Source organism: Crocodylus siamensis, chromosome 4, assembly GCF_052110815.1.
Source record: "Crocodylus siamensis isolate JL-2025a chromosome 4, ASM5211081v1, whole genome shotgun sequence".
NCBI lineage: Eukaryota > Metazoa > Chordata > Crocodylia > Crocodylidae > Crocodylus > Crocodylus siamensis.
Window position 1 is genome coordinate 19,533,805 of NC_143398.1, and position 15,458 is coordinate 19,549,262.

Below are 15,458 nucleotides of genomic sequence, written 5' to 3' on the forward strand. Positions count from 1 at the left end.
TGGCATTAAACCGGTCTGGAAAAAAATAGAGCAGACAGACCACACAAATATCTAAATTAAAGTAACTTACTCACGCTGGTGGAGAATTACTGTTGAAAAAAATCACGATAAAAATAGTGATATAAGTTACACTCATTTAGGCTTTGCCTGTCTGTGCCCATCCTAGTGTAGTTGTTGGCTAAAGCCATACCGCTGCCTGTAGATATGGTACAGTAACACTCACGCTTAGCACATAGCCACCATGAGCAGTCCTGTGATAGCAGCATGCCTGTCCACTTCTGAACCTAATTAGTTTCCATCATCCTCCATTCATTCTTTATTGTTGAGTTTACAAAAGTGAGAAGATATCTGTCTTGCAGCCAGTGTCACACTGATAAATTCATACGCAGGAGTGCAAGAAGGAAATCAGGTTTGATCCTAGCCCATGTAGACACACAATCTGCAGCACCACTGCTCAGCTGCATGGTTGCGCAGCACCCAGCTTCCTAAGGCCATGCCTGGGGCTGCTGTCCCAGTCTCCCTATTTTAGTTATCCAGAGATTGTAAGGCTGGAAGGGACCTCAGAAGATCATCGGGTCCAGCCCCCTGCACGAAGCAGGCAATCTGTTTTACAACGATGTTGAAAGGTTTCTGTCAAAACTTTTATACCAGCACCAATACTGGTTGTCAGCTTACTACATATTTTCACTGAAAGTATCTACATTTATAATTTTTAAATAAAAAATATTTTGGCCAAACCCCAATATTTTTTCAATTAAAATCTTCTATTGTCTGGCAATGTTTTGCTGGGAAGTTTGTATTTTGACAGAAAGACAAAATGTTATGTGGGGAAAAAATGTCAGGTTTTTTTTTTTTTTTTTTTTTTTTTTTTTTTTTTTTTTTTTTACAGAAAAAGATCTGTTTTACAGTCAGCTCTAATAATCGTGTATTAGTCATATCACCTTGCTACTGCATTCACAGAGAGATCTTTATTACCTAGAAAACGCCAATTGTCACTGCAGCAAGAATTAGAGGTGGAAAAAAAAAAGTGATATGCAGCGTCAGCCGGATGTGTCTGTCTTCTACAGACCCTGACCTGTAACAGACATAAAAGATAGTATAATCCCTGTGCCTGATTCTGGTATAATTCACAAAAGCAAATTCTTCACGCGTTTCAGCAGTGTTACAGTAAATGTTCCCCAGAATGAAGCCAGAATCAGGCCCAGTCAGCCTAGAGCAATTCTTGGGGATTCTGATTTTAGAAACCATTTATTTGACAGTTGAGAACTGCCATCTTTTTGAAAGATTTTTTTTTCCATTTTACTTCTATTCCTAATGTGCACCTAAACTGACTTGCAAATACTCTCGTACTGAGACAGTAGGCACCATAAAAGAACAGCATTAAAATAATTCTGTTTTCACCCCTAGTTGATGCCAATGAGTACACAGATTGTTGGGAAACAGTTGGTTAAAACTAGGTTTTCCATAATTTTGACTTTTACTTAATGCCTTGGATATCCCCATGGAAAAAAAAAAAGTTACAGTTTTTCTACAAAGCAGGAAACATACTTTACTGACGGATTATTGCTGCACCTGTGATGCTTTAAATTACCTACAGCTCTACTGGTTAAGTTTTAATCACTGTGATTTTTCAGGAGACTGCCTCTTCCTTTGTGGATCCTGCCAGAGAGGAGGTAAGGTCCAGATCCAAAACAGGGACTTAAGTAGAGTTTTGGTACTTAAGTCCAAATTTGCAATCCAAAATACCCCTTTGGCAGCTACACAACCTAGAAGTGCCTAAACAAACTAGGCATCTCCATGTCTGTTCAGCCCTAGTTGGAACAGAAAGGGCCCCCTTAGCACCCGAAGTTCCTCTGAGGGGACCCACTTCAAAAGCACTCTGGGAGCACAGCTTATACACATCAACAGGTTTGGGCTTCTCACAAAATACAGCTGCCTTATTTTTAAAATACAAGTAGGGATACTGCCACCACTTACCTTTGGTAGAACAACTTTGTGGTAAGACCATTCACTGAATGAAGTGGAGATCTGAGTTATACGCGTCTCTCAGCTTGAAGAGATCCACACCCACATCACCCTTTTCCCAAAGGAGTGTGACTTAAGCATGCTGGGGTGAGACTCCACCTTGATGTGGAAGCTGGGCTAATGTGCAGAAAAGAATGAAAGATGTGTGTAGTCTGAAGCAGCAAGTAATATGGATCATAGGAAAACAAGGCTGGAAGGGATCTCACAAGGTCATCTAGTCCAGTACCCTGTTGAAGAAAGCAGCACCCCTGGCTAAACCATTCCACCCGAGTGTCTGTCTAAGCTGCTTTTTGAAAAGTGTCAAGGTGTGGAGATTTAACAGTTTTTGAAGGTCGCATGCTCCAATGCTTGACTGCCCTCAGAGTCAAAAAATGCTTCCTAATCTCCAACCTAAACTTCCCCCACTGAAGCTTGAGGGCATTGCTCTTGGTCCTCTCCCATACAGCCACATAGAAAAACCCATCTCCATCCTCTCTGTAATCACCTTTCAGGTATCTGAAGACTATTATCAAATCCCCCTCTTCCCTCCCTCCAGTCTTCTCTTTTCCAGACTAAATAATCCTAGTTCATTCAGCCTCTAGTAATTTTTGCTGCTCTGGGCTGGGCTCTTTCCAAACTGTGCACATCCTAATTGAAGCGTACAGCTGAAAACTGAACACGGCGCTACAGGTGAGACCTCCGCAGTGCTGAATACAGCAGAAGAATCACTTTCCTTGGTTTGCAAATGACATTCCTGTTAATGCAACCCAGTATGCTTTTGGCTTTTTTTTTTTTTGCAACAAGAGTACACTACTGGCCATATTCAGTTTATGGTCTACTGTAATGCCCTTGTCCTTCTCGGCAGAACTGCAGACTAGCCAGTCATTCCCAGTCTGTTTTTGTGCATGAAATTATTCTACCGAGTGCAGGACTTTGCACATGTCCTTGTTGAATCTTATTTGATTGATTGCTGGCCATTTATCCAGTCTATCCTGATCATTCTGGGATCCTAGCCCTACCATGCAGAATATTTGCAATTCCATCCAATATCGTGTCTGCTGAAAATTTACTATGCATGCATTTGACCCATCATCCAAATCATTAATGGAGATACAAAGCAAATCCAGACCCAGGACAGACCCCTGGGGAATCCTGCTTGATCCCAAGTAGACACTGAGCCATTGATGAGTACTTGTTGAGTGCAGTGATCCAACCCAGCTCACAGGACTTTCATCTAGTCTGTATTTATCTAACTTGTTAATCACAGACAGATTCAAAAGCTTTGCTAAGTTCAACGTATATCACATCCACTGTTTCCCCCTTTCCATATACAGAGTCTGTCGCCTTATCACAGAAGGAAATCAGGTTAGCCAGACATGACTTGATCTTAGTGAATCCATGCTGACTGTTCCTGATCACTTTGTTCTTCTCTAGGTGCTTCATAATAGATTCCTTGAGGAACTGTTGCATGCTCTTTTAGGATGTCAAGTTCAAGCTGACTGATCTGTCCCTTGCTACCTGCATCTCAGATTGTGCCTTGGCATTCTTAATTTTCTCCCTGCCCATCCATGTAATACTCTTATACTCTTCCCTAGTACTGGGACCAAGATTTCACTTTTTATGGGATTTCTTTTTGAGTGTCAATGCATGAAACAGGTTGCAGTCTAACCAGCCTGTTCTCCTGCTACACTTTCTATTCTTCCATTGAATTATGATAACTTGCTCCTATGCCCTTAAAGGGGCCTCCTTCAACTACATCCAGCTATTTTGGATTGCTTTTCCCTTCAGACTTGCATCCCAGGGGATCCTATCCACCAGTTCCCTGAGTTTATTCCCTGAAGGAGAATAAATTTGCTGGTTTCTATTCTGCAATTCTGGTGGGTAGCACTTTGCAGGGGGATAAATGTGAGCAGGCTTCTTTTGTATATAACACTTGTAAATAGTTCTCTATATATGACATATAGATGCCCTTTTCACTTCAGGGGCAGATGGCAGTCTGAGCCTGGCCCCCGATGGATTTCCAATGACATAAAATTTCATTATATTGGGTGAGTGTTGTCACCAGGTTAAGACTATAGTTTTATAACTGTTTTGTTGCAAGAGTGGCTGACTGGGCCTGGGAAGGAGGAGTGAAGCTCTGTGAGAGCTGGAGTGGGGGAAGAAAGTCCCAGGGTGGACCAGGAGAAGGTCCCAGGGCAGACAGAGTAACATCTAAGTGAGGACAGGGGGAACTGGAATGGCACAAAGAAGCCTTTGCTTTGAAGTAGCGTCTGCTGTGCTGCTTGGGACACCAGCTCTGTGATAACCCTTTAAGAAAAACGAAAACATCCTCCCTCCTTCCCCGGAGCTGACTGGAAAGAAGGAGCTCTGAGGGGTGGGGGTATTATGGATTACCAGGTAAGCCAGGGACTGAGCAGAGCCAGGATTTCAAAGCCAGCTTCACAAAGGGAAAGCCTCTATGTCAGGGCTGTTTGCAGAGGTTCCTCTAAGGAGAGGGAGACTGAATAAGTCTGCTTCTTGGGGAAGACCTGGGGAAGAGCTTTGCCCTTCCCCATCTGAAAAGGGGCAGGGCGATCCTTCTTTTTCTTTTCCATAACATACCCTCACATTCTTCATTAATTCCTCCCTCTTTGTGAGTAGTAAGTCAAGAAGAGCTATTCCCCCCTGGTTGGCCTCCCTGGTACTATCTGTATCAAAAAGTTATCCCCAACATGCTCCAGGAATTTGCTGGAGTGCTTATACACTGTTATGTTTCCCTCCCATCAGATATCCTGATATTTAAACTCCCCCATGAGAATTTAAGTCCTGCAGTTTGAAAGCTTCCACTAGTTATTTAAAGGCAACTTAGTCCACCTCCTCCTCTTGGCTTGGTGGCCTGTAGCAGATGCCCACCGTAACATCCTTCCTGCTGCTCTCCCCTCTAAACTTTGAGGAGTGCCTCAGATGAAGGGGGGAGGGAGGGGAATTAAACTGCCCTGCCTCCCCTCTCCCACCGGCACAGGGACCTCCTCCGGGGTCTGCCCAATCTCAGGTGCTGCCCAGACCAAATCTGGCCACAACCTCTGCTGCTGGAGCAGCCAGCAGGAGGGTGGGGGGAGCCAGACGGAGCCCAGCTAGGTTCTCTGTGTCGGTGGGAGAGGGGTAGCAAGAGGATTTAATCCCCCACCCTGCCACCCCCTTTGCCTGAGGCTGCTGCCCAGGCCAAGTCTGGTCACATCTCCCACCACGAGTGGCCAGTGTCAGGGGAAAGCTGGGCAGACCCCAGCTGGAGTCCCTGAGCTGGTGGGAGAGGGGAGGCAGAAGGGTTTAATCCCCCTTGCTCCCCTCCATCTAAGCCTGCTGTCCCACACCCTGCCCCCTCCACTCCAGCAGGGATAAGTTTGGCAGGGACTGCTCCACCCCTGGCATGCAGACCAGGCTGAGTCCTGCCCCAGCCCTTGTCAGCCAGCCCTCACTGCTCCAGCTAGAAAGCAGAGGGGTGGGGTCAATCCTGCTCTGCTCAAGCAGACAGCCCAGCCCAGCCAAGGGCTGTAAAGCATCTTGGGATGCTGGGGGACTGTGATTTAACATGAACCAGGAAGGGGTCTGGGACAGAAGATCTATAAACCTGTTTGACTTAACCCAGTTAAGTCTCATGCTATATTCAACCAGATTTATCTTAAACTAGTTTTGGCAATTTTGAAACTGGCTTATGTGCACTGAACTTCTGTTCTCTTACAAGTTTAAAACAGTTTCTGATCACTTAAACCGCTTTACTTGTAACTTCTGCCCCCAGTCTAAAATACCCAATATCAACATCATATTGCTGAATACAAAAACAAAGTCATGTACAGCTCCGGAGTAGAACTCAGGACCAAGATTTTCAAAGCTTGCATATGAAAGTGTCAAGTTTGGGATTCCATCTTGGACCAATTTACAGGGGCAGGTTTCAGAGAGGTGGATAATTAGCTCTTTTTTATTTATTTATTTAAGAAAGGCACCTACCATTTAAAATTACTCTATTCAGACTTGGAAATCTTCCCCAGGCTCTTTTGACTTTCATTATTTTGATTTTATTAGTCAGTCTCATCCATTCCATTACATGTATGCCTTGAAAGATAAGAAAAAGGCATAAAAAAACGATTCTAACTAAATGAGTTCACAGCATCTGAACCCAGATTTTAGTTCAAACACTCAGCACTGACAGTGTAGTGCACCAGCTCTCTGTGCTGTGGTACAATGAAAATTTTGGGTCCTGGAAGTTTGCTGTTAGACAAGGAGAAATGGGCTTGTGATTTAAGTCTGAGGCAGGCACATCAGTTCTGCACTCTAGTTCTACGACATGCATATCCAAGAATAACCATTTCATGATTCTGGCATTACTGCAGTTGGTTGGAAAATATTTTTGTATGAACATTCCCATTTTCTCAAAAGTGAAAGAAAGAATATTTCATTAGAATTTAGAAGGTTTCTAATTTCACATGTGGGGGGGAAACAGTTTTTGAAACAAAACAAATGTTTTTAGCTTCAGTTCTTGCCCCCATTTTTCTCTCCTTTTTCATTTTATCAATACCAAGGGGAGATTTAAAAAATATAAGCTGAACGAAATCCTGAAAAAAATGTTTTCATGGTTTGGAGGGAGGAGGAGGGGAACAGGTTGCTTGTTTCATTGTTTTGGTTTTAGTTTTTCATAGTTTAGAGTTCAGTAAATATCCCTAAATTTTGATAAAAAGGGTGGTTATGACAGTTTTTGTTTTTGATAGGACTTTTCCCATCAAATTTACTTTTTAATAAAAAGAACCATCTGGCTGTTTCTTTGCTAATGTAATAAAACACCTGCTGTTGGTTTTAGTTATGGGTTTTGTCACAATTCACAGCTAAATGCTGAACTTCAAATTAACGCCTCCAAACCTGACTATTCTCAGAAGTATAAGTATGAAAATGTAGGTGGCCCTAGGCAGAAGAAAAAACATCTCATGGAATGGGTTCTCTGTTGCCAGACTCATGAGTAGGGAAATGCATAAAATTGATTTCTTTAGTGGACAACCGTAAAAATGATTGGGGGTGAGGGGGTGGGGAAGGAAACTAGTTAAACCCCTGTTTTTAATTCTTACTTGGCAGAATGAAAAAAATAAAATATTTAATTTTATTCCATGGGACTCAAAATGAAAGAAAACATTTCAGGCACTTAGAAAAAAGGAAAGAAAACGAAGGGCTTATATTCACAAAGCTGAAGGAGTCATCTTCCTAATAACCAGCATAATTGAAAACTAGAGCACTCATCCAGACTATGGACAGCCAAGGCTGAGTTCCATTTACTGTCTGAGGTGATTTGAACCCACGGGTTTAACTTTCCCAGAAGAGTGCCCTAACCTCATTCAAGGGCATTGGCGAGAGGACATTATATTTCATAACGTAATTAAACAGGAACTGGGACCGGAACCAGACTCTAAGTGGCTGTCCCAACCACAAGGCTAGAAAATCAGGTCTCACTTGCTCAACTGCTTTCTTAGTCAGTGGAATAACTCCAGCAGGAAAGACTAAAGATATAGTTTCATAGTTGGTAGGGTCAGAAGGGGCCTGAGCAGATCATCAAGTCTGACACCCTGCCATGGCAGGAAAGAGTACTGGAGTATATGAGTATATGCCCCTATCTTGGCCCAAACTGGGGTGATCTCAAATACAGCCCGCCTAGCCACCCCACCCCAGTATACTCCAAGACCAGAAATGAGAGAGTAAGACTACTCCAGGTTGCCATCAGTGGTTACACACAAACACACCCGATCCTGAGGTTTCACAGAGAGACCCCACAGAGCAGCCACACTGGCATATTCTGGGTTTGGAGCATGCAAATATGAGCGGATGGACAGGCTGTCCTCTGGAGTATCCCAGCTGGGGACTGTTGCCTTTGTGGCATAGACACAACCTAAGGGATCTCTGCTTTGACATACTATAATCTGCTTGCAAAGGCACTTGGCTTCATAGAAGGCACAAGGCAGAAAAAAAGAATAGATTTTGGATTTTTTATATCCAGGATGATCATTCTAGCTCCTTGTCTGAACAAATTTATATGCATGTCCATACATGAATGATTTGATTTCATGGAGGAAGCTGCCAGTGAATATCAGAAATGCAGCAAAAATAAAATGCTGCTGCCAAATACAGAGTGCTATATCAGTGCTGGTTAGATACCGGACTCTTTGTGCAGAAAGAGATATGAACACTTCTGCTTTAATCGTCCCATGATTTTGTTCTTTCAGATGGTTTATTGAACTATTACCAGAGCCAGCATTCCAAATTATTCATCATAGTTAGACTCCAATGGGATGAATTAAATGTCATACTTTAGTCATCATAAAGCAAAAACAAAAAAGAAGAGGCACAAAGAGAGTCTAATGTGTTTAATCAAACAGGATTTTGCCAGGCTGCAATGGAAAAATCACAATTTCCTCCAAACTTGAAACTTTGTGCCAAAGAGTTCACAATCTGGAACAGCATTATATATTCCATTAGTTTGCTATACTAATGTAAGTATTAACAAAGGGAGTTCACACACAAGTGGAGAAACCTTTCACAGATGAAGGAGCTAGAGAAAAACTCCAGCCTACTCTGAAAGAGGGAATGATTACATTTAATTATCTGAGAGTGCATTGTAGAATGTCTTTGAGCAAATGCCGTTTCTATCCAAGCCATTTAGAAAAAAAGCAGCAAGGCAAGGGAATCCCAAGTGACAGCTTTTACCAGCTGACTCACAAGAAGGCATTTGAGTAATGGGTGTCTGCATTCGTTGTATTTCAGCTTCTACACATCCCTTAAACTAAGGGATATATGCTGAAACACTTGTAATGCCAGTGAAAATCTAGACAAGTATATGTGGCTTTTGTCCACACATGGACTCAATAAGCTACAGATCTAAGTTTTGTGCTGTGGTCTCTGAGAAAGAAGTGGCAGAGTGCAAATACAAAGCGGACACTCCTTAAATGAGAACTGGGTTTTTTTAAGTTGGGCATTAAGGGTGTTTGCAAAATTCTGATTTTGTTTCTCAGACCAGCACTTATGTCCTCACTCATTGTTGGCATCTTATGTTGATGTAAAAGCAACTCAGATGGCTCAGAAAGTGTGATCCAAATTAGTAGGTTTAGGCAACTACAGTTCTATACAGACTTTGGGAGGAAGACCTAGGTGCCTCCAAAAAGCAAACCAGATTATCTAGCTGTTGTCTTTGGCATCTCTAACATTTGTCAGCTAAGGCCCAGATGCCTACTAAGTACAGTACAATATAAAGCAGAGTATCCCCCATTTACTCTGGTGGTACCACTGTCCACCTTTTGCCCAATTGCCTAATGCTTAAAGTACTTTCCAAGGAAGAAAATGACACGAGGGAATTCCTCACATTTCACACAGTTCTACACTCTGATTGAGGGGAATCCCCAATCTCCCTCTTTCTAGGAGAGTGCACTAATTATCGAATAGTGGTCCTCCTCCACTCCTCCTGGTGAATGCAGGCAGCTGGGAAGACCAGAAAACAAATAAAAAGGCCATATAATCTGCAACCTATTGGCTACAGCACTCCTTTTGGTGCAGAGAGCCTTGGGTGTGGTTTCAAGTACCAGGAGTACTTCTGATTATTAATCAATAGCTGTCAAATGCCAAGTGTGTTAACAGTCTAGGAAACAAGCAGCTCCTTAAGGCTGACATCCTCTGGAAGACTGTATTCCAGTCCATGTCACCAGGACTATTTATTCCAGTGGTGCTCAATATTTTTGCCCCACAGGGCAGATGGGTGGCGCTCAATTTATCCACAGGCAGGTGTGGCCTGCCAAATCTGTCTGGAGGGAGTGTGGCCCAGCCCACATCCAGCCACATGAGGGGAAGTGGGCATGGCCTAGCCCCAATCTGGCAGGGGGAGGGGGGTGCAGCAAGGCCTAGCCCCGATCTGGCCGTGCAGGACTTGGGAATTTGGTAGTGGAGGAGGGATGTCAAATTTCCCTTGCCACCACATTTCTAGAGCTATGGGGAGCCCTGTGGGCCAGATGCCATGGCTCCAAGGGCAGGATCTCGTTTGTGGATTGGGGGTTGATCATCTATGATTTACACCATTTACATGAGAGCTCCCTAAGTACCAAGCAATAAGTTCTCTGTATGGATGATTTCTAATCCCCGGTGCCAAATGTGTATTATTGTGAAGAAAAGAACTGAAGACTCATTAGATGAGAAAGAGTGAGCATACAAGAAGGAACACAACTTCACCATTGAATGGTTAGGGCATTTGCTCAGCAGTGTATTCCGGTTTGTTCTACCAGGCCTGTTAGTGTATTTAACTTAATGCCCGTTTGATTTAAGGTAAAGACATGTTCTGGGGAACAGAAAGGAAAAGAAAGCTCTTTTTCCCCCTTAATCGACCTAATCACTGCACTAAACCCTTGTTCCCTTCTGTACACATTCTCTCTCTTTCTGGGCCTCTGGCATATTATACTTCCTTTTGCACAGTGGGGAAGCCTCAACAGGAGATGTGGACATAGTAGTTTAGATCTTGGGGGTTAGGGCCTTCTTCTGGTAGGGATACAATCATTTGAAAGCTCTCATGAGGTAGACTTGAACACAGGTCCCTTACTTCCTTGATGAGTGGTCTAAGCACTAGCTTGTTGCCCAAAAATGGGGGCAGCCCATCCTGTGGCAGTGCTTTTAAATAAGAAAAGAAGCCATGCTCATTGCTTTCAAAGAAATGGGGTAGGAACCTATCTTCAGGTAGGGGCTCCAATGGACGTATCCCTAGTGCGCATAAAATCCAGAATAGGATGGTATTTAAGACATCTGAGGCCTGCCAGAGCCTAAACATCTTTTGAAAGGACTGCAGGAACTTTCTATTTGGATAGGCATTTAGCAACCAAAGCTTGGCCAAGAAGATAAGTGGATCTTAGCTTTATTTTGTTATCTTGTTGAGTTTATGCTGATTGTCCTTTTAAATTGTTTGTCTTACTGTAAACTGCTCTGAGTCGTTGTTGGGAAGAGAAGCACATAAATAAAGAAAGAAATAATATACTTTTCCTGAACATGTTCTTATTGGCTAGTCTAAATGGCATCTCCCAGCTGGGGTTCCTGACTTGGTCTGTGAACTGAGCATGAAAAGTAAATATTCCACTAAAGGACTCAAAACCTTACATTTAGATATTCCAGTGCTTGTTCTGTAGGTGTCTATGCTCCTTAATGGATCTAGCCCTTAGTTTGGAAAATCAATCCTGTTTTTCAGCTCTAGCGCATGGAATCTTCAAAGATAGTGCTGATCAATAAATGTCATATTGCTAAAATTTCATTTATGGAAATTGAATGGAAAATACCCAGGGGCATAGATGACTGGGCTGTCCCCGCTGCCGATGCTGCTGCCGGTGTCTGTGGGTGCTCAATGTACCCCCCCCCCGACAGGGCAGTCCTTACTGCCAACACCACCGGCAGTGTCTGCGGGAGCTCACCAGCTCTGCCCCGGCCGCTACCGCTGGCAGCACCTATGCTCTGTGGGTGCTTGCCAGCTTTGTCCCCACTGCCGATGCTGCCAGCAGCTTCTGCAGGTGCTCCCCCAGACTCAGAAGGCACCAGTTGCCCATGCCCAAGGTCATCCTCATCCAGCCCCTTGGTCCACCTCTGATTCCATCACCCAGATCACCTTCCTGCCACACTTCCATGCTCATGATCATCCCCTGACCCCCAAATTGCACCCCCCCACATCACCTCATCCACATCCCATTGGCCCTTCCACTCTTGGATCATTGCCCAGCCTAAGCAGAGGCAACGACAGCAGCAGGGATGCCATACATATAGTGTTGATGAACATGAAGTCTAAAAGCACAAGTAAAGGCCAAGAATGAAATCCTGGCAAACTTAAGCCAGTGGGAACCTCAATGGGGCTGAGATTTCACCCACGTTGTTCAAAAATATCCTGCAATCTACTTTAATAAGATAGCAGCTGGAGCAGATGATATGGAAAGTATTGAAAGTACTAACCATTTGGCTTTGACCTCCCCAGAATGATATGAAAGTCTGAACAAGGACTTTGCTACTGGGATCCATTTCCAGTTTTAATATAATGTCACTTCTCTATTTTAGAGACCCTTACACTACTCTCAGATGTCAGCTGAGGCAGGTTTCCTGCTTATACAGTGAGTTTTAGTCATGGAAAGGCAGACGCTACATATCAAAAAGGAGGGATGTTCCTCATCAGAGACAACACTACAACTAAGACCGGGCTCCTGACAAGGATGGCAAGAACGTTGTCCCTGTCAAAGGACAGGCATCTAACCAAAGATGACCACAATTTTTTTCTTTTTCTTTTTTGAACCCAAAGAAAGTTTAGCTTCTACTCTTCAGCTGATAATACATAGGCTAAGAATTTATCTGGCAGGATGCCTGGCTTTCCTTTCACTTACTCTGGTTTTACCATACCATAAACCCATTCCAGTTTAGTTATATCAACGGAAGAGGAGAAGTGTCTACTGTATCCTAAATAGCACTCTGTACAATTGAGGTGGGTCTGGTCATCCCATAATAAATAGTAAATTTAGATAGAATATTCCCTAATTCTTTTCAAAACCACAAACTACAAGAAGACAAGGCAAGGCAAGACGGCTCTAAAAGGTAAACAACAACAAATAAGCTAAGAAAGACAGAAACAGAACGTGGGCCAAGTTTCCTTCTTTCCTTCAGGCAGAAATGCATATCATCTGTTTAGATGACCACACAGGCACACAAAATTGCTTTGGTTCACTGCCTAAAAACTGCACTAATTTCTTACAACTTCTTTAAGAGGAACTTAACTGCTGCATTCCCAAGATTGCTTGATTTTTATTGAAGGCCAAGTGTCATTTTTATATGATTACATCCTTTAGCTGAAACATCTGCAGAAAAAGACTTATTTTTCTTTAACAGCTTCTCTGACAGGTTATCCCATTTAAAGTAATAAGCTTTTTTAATATAATCTTCAATCAAAACTCCCACTTTTTCTACTTTAAAATGGTTATTTAGAAGATACCCCTACCCTCCCACCCCGAAACCTGTCCCCCCTCCCAACCCCCCCCCGCCCCAACTTTTCCTTCTTAGGCAATCATGCCTTTTACTGAATGGAAATCATGTCCTATGCCTCATCAGTTCCCTGTTGCACAGTCTGAGGTATCTACCACTCCACTCAGTGTCAAACTGGATGCATCATACAGTGCTCCCTGAAATTCAGCCAATCAACGAACAATCTGCTAAAGACTTGCGAGCCCTACAGTCTTTTATGACACTAGCATAGGTTAGACAAATATAGGAAAATGGGTTACTCAAAATACATTTATCATTTGACTTAACTTTGATCCCATTAAATTTAGTGGGAGTGGTTTCAGGAGCTCTTATGAAAATCCCACATTCATCCAGTCTCTGTTGCTGAATTGAGAAAGCAAAACTGTAGCTGTGTTACTTAAATCCTTTACTTCTGTCTCTGGAGACAGCACAGGGGTGGGCAATTATTTTGGGCAGAGGGCCACTTACTGAGTTTTGGCAAGCCATAAAGGGCTGAATGAGAGGCAGACCAGAGCAGATTAATATTAAATTTTCTAAATTTTTAGGGGCCTCCACAGGCCGGATAGAATGGCCTGGCAGGCTGCATCCAGCCCCCGGGCCACATTTTGCCCTCCCCTGGTTTAGTGTATATGGCACTAAGTAGTTACAATTCATGACTAAATATCATGCCATGCATTTAGTTTCAAATGAATGGTATTTCTACAGGCTCTGGATATGGCATGTAGTCTTTTCAAGGAACAGTTCCTCTTGACATGAACAAGCAGGGTTTTTACCTTTGCTGTGGTCTCAGTCAAATGAAAACACCAACTTTTGAACTGTTGAAAGTTGGCACAGACAGAAATGCAGCTCTCCACTGAAGTGCTATGAGTTACAGTAATCCCCGAGACCGAAAAGCCATTTGCTGTTGGGTCCCTAGGGGTTGGGGGATTGAGCTGCAGTTTAGAGTGTCTTCGAGTCTGCAGCTGCTCTCCCCTAGCCCTGATCCAGCTTTGTCTTCAGAATGGTAGTGGGGGGGGAAGGGAGCAGAGGGGGATCAGTCTGGGAGGGTGGGCCAGGTGGATTGGAGCTCTCCCTCTACCTGAGGGTGGGCTCCAATCCACCCACCCCACCCTCTAACACTGACTGGGCAACCTGCAGACTGATCTTTCTCCTCTCCCTTCCCCCCCTCTCCCCCGCCCCCAAAGACAGTGCAGGGAACAGGGATGGGCTGCACTGGCTGGGCAGGGCAGGGCTGGGCACATGCTGACGCAAGTTGATGAAGGTGCTTGTGACAGGAGTCTCATTTTTGGAGTCTCTCCATGCATGCAACTCCGGGCTCCTGCAATGGGCCCACCGCCCACCTATTCTCGCCTGCCACATCTTGATCTTGTTTATAAGTGAAGAATGATGAAACTTAGTGGGAAGCTGCCCATTTGTACGCGACCTGATGGCAGGGGGCGCTGTCTGCGGCTCCTTTTCCTCCCCTGCACCGCAGCCCAAGCCTCGCAGATGGTACTGGAATGCTCTCACTAGGGCCATGGTACTAGGTCCCGGCCCTTTGCTCGCCCTCAGGGCTCTTCGACGCCCTCTCACTCCCAGGGTCCCTCACTGCCCCTTCACTCTGCTCCTCACTGCACTCAGCACCGGGGCTCTTCACTGCCCCCTAACTCTGGGTTTCCTCAGTCACCCCCTAGTTGGGGCTCTCCGCTGCCCCCTAACTCAGGGGCTGGGCCAACATGCCCCCCAAACAAAGCTGTGCCCTCTTTGGCACCATTGGCTGTGCCCTCTGGGCACCAGGAACCCCCCAGATTACTGGGGAGCTCCAGTGAGGCCTCCTCACACCCCTACAGCCTCACCCGGTCCTCCGGTATAACCATAAGCAAAAAAAAGGAATCAGCCCGCCGGCTACAACATAACCCAAAAGCCTACCAGCTTATAACCCAAGCTCATAAACCCCGCTTCACTCCATGTGAGCTCTACCTTACCTCCATCAGAGTTCCCTTGCCCCTGCATCATTGCAGCCCGTCTAAGTAGTCAGGCTCCGGCCATTGCCCCGGGCTGCTCAGCTTGCCCACAGAGCTCCTGCTCCTGTGGCTGCCGGAGGGGAACTGAACTCCTGGCCTTCTGCCTGGGCTTAAGAAGGGCTAAGCTCCGCCCCTTCCTCGCTCCAGGCTTCCCCGGTCGCCCTAGCAACCCGCACTGGCACAGTCTTAGAGACTGGCAGTTGTGCTTCCCCTTTTCCGCCGCTAGGGGCCTCTCCTGAGCCTTTCCTCCTCTCAGTCGCAGGACACCTGAGAGCCCTGCGACAGTGCTCCACTTTGAAACACCTTCGTTTGAACCCTGATGTAATGAGAATTCAGATTTTCATGGAATCAGGCCCTATTATAGCACTCTGCAATCGTGCATTTGTGTAAGCACTTTCAGAAGCCGATTGCTTGACAATA

At 44.7% G+C, this 15,458-nt stretch overlaps 1 long non-coding RNA gene across 1 annotated transcript; it reads right to left on the bottom strand.

Moving 5' to 3' along the window:
• Positions 1 to 986: 986 nt before the first annotated feature.
• On the bottom strand, positions 987 to 15,099 carry LOC149865523 (uncharacterized). Its single transcript, XR_016442056.1, has 3 exons — positions 15,000 to 15,099; positions 1,978 to 2,142; positions 987 to 1,075 (listed from the first exon to the last, which is right to left on the bottom strand). It is a non-coding gene; the product is annotated as an uncharacterized LOC149865523 (long non-coding RNA).
• Positions 15,100 to 15,458: the final 359 nt, after the last annotated feature.